Source organism: Anopheles ziemanni, chromosome X, assembly GCF_943734765.1.
Source record: "Anopheles ziemanni chromosome X, idAnoZiCoDA_A2_x.2, whole genome shotgun sequence".
Lineage (NCBI taxonomy): Eukaryota > Metazoa > Arthropoda > Insecta > Diptera > Culicidae > Anopheles > Anopheles ziemanni.
Window position 1 is genome coordinate 506,516 of NC_080707.1, and position 6,000 is coordinate 512,515.

Genomic DNA, 6,000 nt, shown 5'->3' on the forward strand with positions numbered 1-6,000 from the left:
CAGGATGGATTGCAACAGGAAAGCCACACCACTGCGTCGGTCGGGTTGCCATTTTGGCGATAGAACAAAACGGTAGCGGGCCCCCGAAAGTGAGAGATGGTGTAGATTCAAACAATAACTACGCTGAAGAAGCCAGTTTACTTCCTCCCCCTCCGTCCCCGTCCCTCCCGTAAGCTTTCCGAGCACGTTGGGGAAGATAAAACGCTTCAATATTGGCCCAATTCAATCTGTGCTCGCTTCCCGAGCGCTATCGACACGTCGCTTTTCAGCAGTGATCGTTCCTTTGTCCGTTTCTGGTGGTTGGGGAAAACATCCATTCCATGAAGGGTCGGTACACGAGATGATGGTAGGTAGTTTCTTTTTTCATTTTTGGTTTTTTGAGCTTGAAGACGTTGGCCGTCCTTCTGCTCAGGCATCCTCTATTATTTTTGCAATGGATCCCTTCTATCTTGTGCATTCTCACGAAAGGAGTAGCACCTTAGCGTGGAATAGAAAACTTACCAGTACTCACTCCATTGCCACGCCAGCGTGCATTTCTTTTGCTGCAGCTTAAACAGGTCCGCTTTCCGAGGAACGATCGTTCCGGGACAAATGTCAATAAACCTGCTAAGTACAATGTATGTGTGTGTGTATGTTAAACAAGCAGTACTGTTATAAACACACAGTATGCTTATGATCAGAAAGTTATTAGAAAAATATCAATATAACTTTAAACCCTGAAAAACCTAAAAATCTTCCCTAAAAGCTACTATCAGCAAGATTTTCAAGACTAAACGTGGTGGACTATAATACTATAGAGTACAACTTTCAACTTTGAATATCGATGATAGAAAAACTAAGTTGACTAGTTCAAAAAAAATATTATCAAAGTTGATAAAATATTTATTCGAATAACGAACGACACGTATTTTTTCCTCACGTATTTCAATATGCGAAATCGAAAATCAAATGTCTGGTCAAACGATATCAAGCGTACTCTAAAGTATGCAATACAATCAATTTTCACTGAACTCACAAGATCTCGCAATCGATTGATATTTTTTAAAGATGTTGAGCTTAATTCAGCTTGGTAGTAAGGTTTTTCTTTTTTTATTTTGTTGCGCTTAGTGGGCTACACAAATTTATTCGTTGCCATGTTGTTAATCCGGCTACCCTCACAAGGACCTCCGTAAGTCGGGCGGACCCTAATCCCATAAATAACCGACTGTGAATGTATTCGCACGGGGCGTTGCATCCTCCCGCACTTTTCCATCATCGATAGGTCATTTGCATTTTCCCGGCGCGCGCTATTTTCCCCCCTTGGGAAGGTAGGGGTTCCCAGGTGTTAGCGGGTGGTCCCTCACTTTCCCTTAAAGTATTTCCGTTCCAGCTTTCAACGGTCAGCTGTCTGGTGGTGGGAAAATCGGACGATTGATAAGCGTCACGTACCCGCAGCCAGCCCAGCGTCGGAATGGGCGGGCTGGATAAATGGACGGCTGTCACGCGACACCGCCGCAGTGAGCTGGAAATCTCGACTACATGGTGAATTGTCCGCCTCACTCCACCCCCAGCACCCTGCTCCCTCTACCTGCTCTATCTCCTCGTTCTCGCAGCAAAGGTCGAAAGGTTGGATCACGTGAACCCGAGGAATCCTTTTCCTCTTTTCGAGCCAGAATTCCTGTCTCCTGTTTGGTCTTTCTTTTTTTGATAAATATTACTTTGAAGCTGCCGTTTTTCTTTCGCATATCTATTTATATATTTTTCATTTTTGATACATCGTTTCCAAGTCAAGAATGTTGGTGGAGCTTTTTGAAGCGCAAAGTGTTTGTTCGATTCGACGAGGTGTGGAGGTGAGATCCCGGGTTGCAAGTAACGAGCTGTTTGTTGGACAATCAAGAAATGTCCGACAGAAAGTTTCGTTATGACTTACTTTCGGGAAGCTAGCTCTGCTTTTACTTCGTACACTTGACGGACCAAAGCGAAGCAGCAAATCTGAAGAAAAATAATAGTACTTCATAGTGAACTGCACAAAATCAAAATCAGATAAGCAATCGATAAGGCTAGCGGTAAAAGGCAGGCTGGAACATGACAAGAGGTGGAGACCATGGTGGTGGTAAAAGCGTACACACAAAACCTTTCGGCTGCATAAAACTTTCGCTCGGTTCGGCCCGAAAGCCAGACAGCCCTTCGGTGGGTGGTGCAGCTGTACATTCGAATTGTAGTGCGAAAATACGGTGAACAAGAAGGAAGAGTTTTCCCGGACATCATCGACTCCGGGCCCCTGCATGGCTAGGAAAGGACAGCTCGGTTTTCGCTTCGGCTTCATGCGAAAGTTTTTCAATAAATTCTTACTGTTTATTATCAACAACCAGCCGCGTTTATAACGTCGCCATTTTGCCGCTCCTTTCTCCGTACCCCCCACGCTATCGTCTAAAACTTCCCTTCACCTGCTTTTTGTAGGGTGGGTTTTGAACTGCACCAAACCCCTTCGAGCGTGAGGTCGCCGATGCATTGCACCACCAGTCCGGGTAAACGCTTCAGTTGTTCAACAGTCGCATCTAGTGTTATCAGAGAAAAGCGTCTGCCTAAATGCAGCCTTTGATTGAAAAACCAGTACTGCGGGAGCGCCAGAAAACAGTAATGCATGATGAGTCGAACGCCACCTGCCAACGGCATGTAGCGGAAAACGGGGCAGTGAAAATTTGTTAAATTGTTTCCAACAAACATCAAGCGTCTTCCATTTACAGTAATTTGACAATCACTGTTAGCCAACACCAAATCTAGTAATAACGATTGTCATATCGAAGCATCGAAACCGAAAGCTTACTAGTTTTCCAGGTAGAAATAATCTTTTTTTTACCATGTCGTGTTTTTGATACCATGCATTACGTTAAACTTGCATAGTTCATATGAAACAAAGTAGTGAATGAATTCGATCAAATGCCCCGTTTTCCCCTACACCCGGAAAATCATGCAGTTTCCGGGACGATGTTCATACAGAGCCTCAGGGGGAACTTCGCATGGTAGGATCTCTTCACATAGAGAAAGTGGAGGATTTAGTTGTTGCAAAAAAGCGTGGGAAACATGCTCCAACACCGGGATATCCGTACCGGGAGAATGTGGTCCTTTTGAGAACCGTATAGTGCGGAACAGAATCGACTCGAGTCGTTCCAAGTCGTTTTTCCGCTTGAATAATGTTGCCGCTGTTCCATAGACCACAAAACTATTGTGTGTGTGTGTGTGTTGTGCGAAAGGCAGACATATTCACCGGAATCAAATTACAAGCATATAGCGCAGGAGAGCAGGAAGTTTTTAAGGCCGGCTAATGTTCACTCCCAAGACACTGAAGCAGGCTGGATGGGTTCAGTTTTCATGTCGGCTTGTGGTTCTTAGAAAACCCACCCGACGCTCCAAGCGTTGGTTGTGCTGAGGAGGGGGATGCATTGGTGTCATCGGTGCAGAACTGCCGTTGCTTCAATTTCCTTGCACAGCTCGAGCTTCACCAAACACGACCCGAAATGGCCAATAGAACATGCACATTAGGTTCCGCACGGCCATTATCGCTGACGCCGCTGTCTCCGATATCGCTGTGATGACACCCTGCCGTCGGACATATATCACCCGCGGCATCTTTTCGGTTACTGAAGAGGTGAAGAGTTACTGCCGAAGGAGAGAGAGATTCAGAGAGCCCTGGCCTAGCCTAGTACAGCTCTATCCAGCAGTACATGTAAAGTGTGCTGCCTCTATTTGACTAACCGAAGGTAAACGGTGCTAGCCAAAGAAACGGACCCTGGGGAGAACCACTAAACGAGCGCCACCATAAAAGAGCTCGAGATGGAAAAACAATACCCTGGGAGTTGCCGGTGCAGCGAATGGTAGTGAAGCGCACTAAAAGTCTACAAATTTACGGCCCTATGCAACTGGGGGGCAGAATCCCATCTCTCTGCATCCGGTCCCTTTCTGGGTCGACGGAGCAGCGCGCAAAGACGGCCGTAAGCTGACTCCCGGTGTATATCCGTTTTCGAAGCGAAGGCAGAGTGGTGACTAAAATAATGCACTCGGTGTCGTACGGCAGATGAGTCGAGCTACCACACAGTGTACACAGACACACACACACAAGTTAACATAAAAGAAATCGAATAAAGGACAATCCATCGTGAAACGAGAATGTACTCAGCAGCTCAGGAACGCTCAGCTGGCAGCCATTAAACTGTGCACGGTGACTATGTTTTACGACGCCCGAGATACGTGGTGTGCGTCCGGATTAGAACCCGCTTTGCGGAATTAGAAATCGAGCGGCGCAGGACTCATCTGAAATGCATACATGGATTATGGTGATGGCACAGTCAAATCAAAACGCGTAGCGTACACATACACACATACGCTACACGGTTGAATATTTACTACCCGTGCCGAACTCCGGCAGGTTCACTGTTTATGGCATATAAATCGGCCCATAATTCGCCACGACGTTCAGTACACCTACGCAAGTTCGCCTGACTGGGCAGGACGACACTGTGTCGTGGACCAACCTTCCGCGTCCTCTGCACGCACGTCCCGAAGAAGATAGCATCCGTCCCGTGAGCAAACAAAGATGTGTGCCAAAATCCGTTTTATTGCAGATTAATTGAGTACGACGTCCCGCGTCAGGAAGGGTACCCACCGGTCGGATGGCGTGCAGGGGGAATATATATATGATTGTATTTTCCCTGAGAGGGTGTTGAAATGGCTTGTGCCATCGTATATGTCGACACAGGGTGTTCCACCAGGGAAAAGGCGACCATCCTAACCAGAAGCACGCATCTAACAGCATCCTACCGAGAGCAGCATCATGCATCTGGGCAATTGTGGAGTGCAAGTTTTCTAAAGAATCCCCGAGTAGTTCTTCAAGCAGCTCTTCGTATATTGTTTCGCATAACCAGTAAATATCATATGTTATGAATGCTAGTGAAACAGCAGCTCCGGAGCCCCGGAAACAGTTTTCAAAAGCTGACAGTTAACTCCTTATCGCACCGAATCCAGTCGGCGAGAAGCGTGCCGGTGCGTAAAAGACCAAATCAATCCCGAACTAGGCCGGAGTAAACACATCCCCCATCGGTGTCGGGAAATGGGGAGGGATTGCTTCACACCCTTGTGTCACATCGCATCCCGGAGACCTGTCCTTATCGTATTAAATCAAATTTCTCCGCCAAGCAAACACAGTTACGGGCACGAGCAGCAATAAAATGGATTCCGTTAGCGTTGCTTGCCTCCGTCCGGCTGCCGTCCGTCGTTTGTGTGTTTGGACACCTTGCGATGTTCTGTTGATGTTTTTTGCCGCCCCCTGCCTCACTGAACGAGCCTGCTGCGCTGAGGCAAACAACAGTCCAGATCGCCACCTGCCCAGCGGGCAACGCTCGAGAGCGGTTCGAGACGTCTGAACGGGATCAGTAGAACAAACTCGGCCCCAAACCCACCCCGTACGTGCCCTACGAGGTCATCAGACCGTCCCTGCCGCTGTGGCTGCGGCCCCATCCTTCCTACCACCTGCTGTTTGCCGTGGCGTGCCGGTAAATTGATACTTCTAACCGATGAAGTCTGATTCGTTACTTCCTTTCGCAGCCCGCTTTCCAGGCTGAATAGGCTAGGCTCCGGTTCGGCGACGAGCGAATCAAGCTAACCATGGGCCATTTTCTGCCATCGAGCCGGAACCCGTCCCGAGCGTATACACTGTTGTCCTTGCGTACGTCGTTTGTGGAATGGGAAGCTCATCGAAGGTTTTCGCCGGTTTCGTTACCGAGCGTCTTTTACTTGGCAGTAGAGCGGTAGTGTGAGGCAAAGCGACAATGCCTTCGAGCGCTCGGGAGTAGTATCAGAAAGAAGGCCAAAAAAGGACTTAGGTCCGTACTTTGTACTACTCTCGAAACCATGCTGGTGGCAGAACTTCGTAGTGGAATGAAATATCGTATGTGTTTTTGTTACGGGTGGGTGCGATATCTAACTCACACCGCTCCCCTGCTAAATCTCTCCGGGCACACGTAC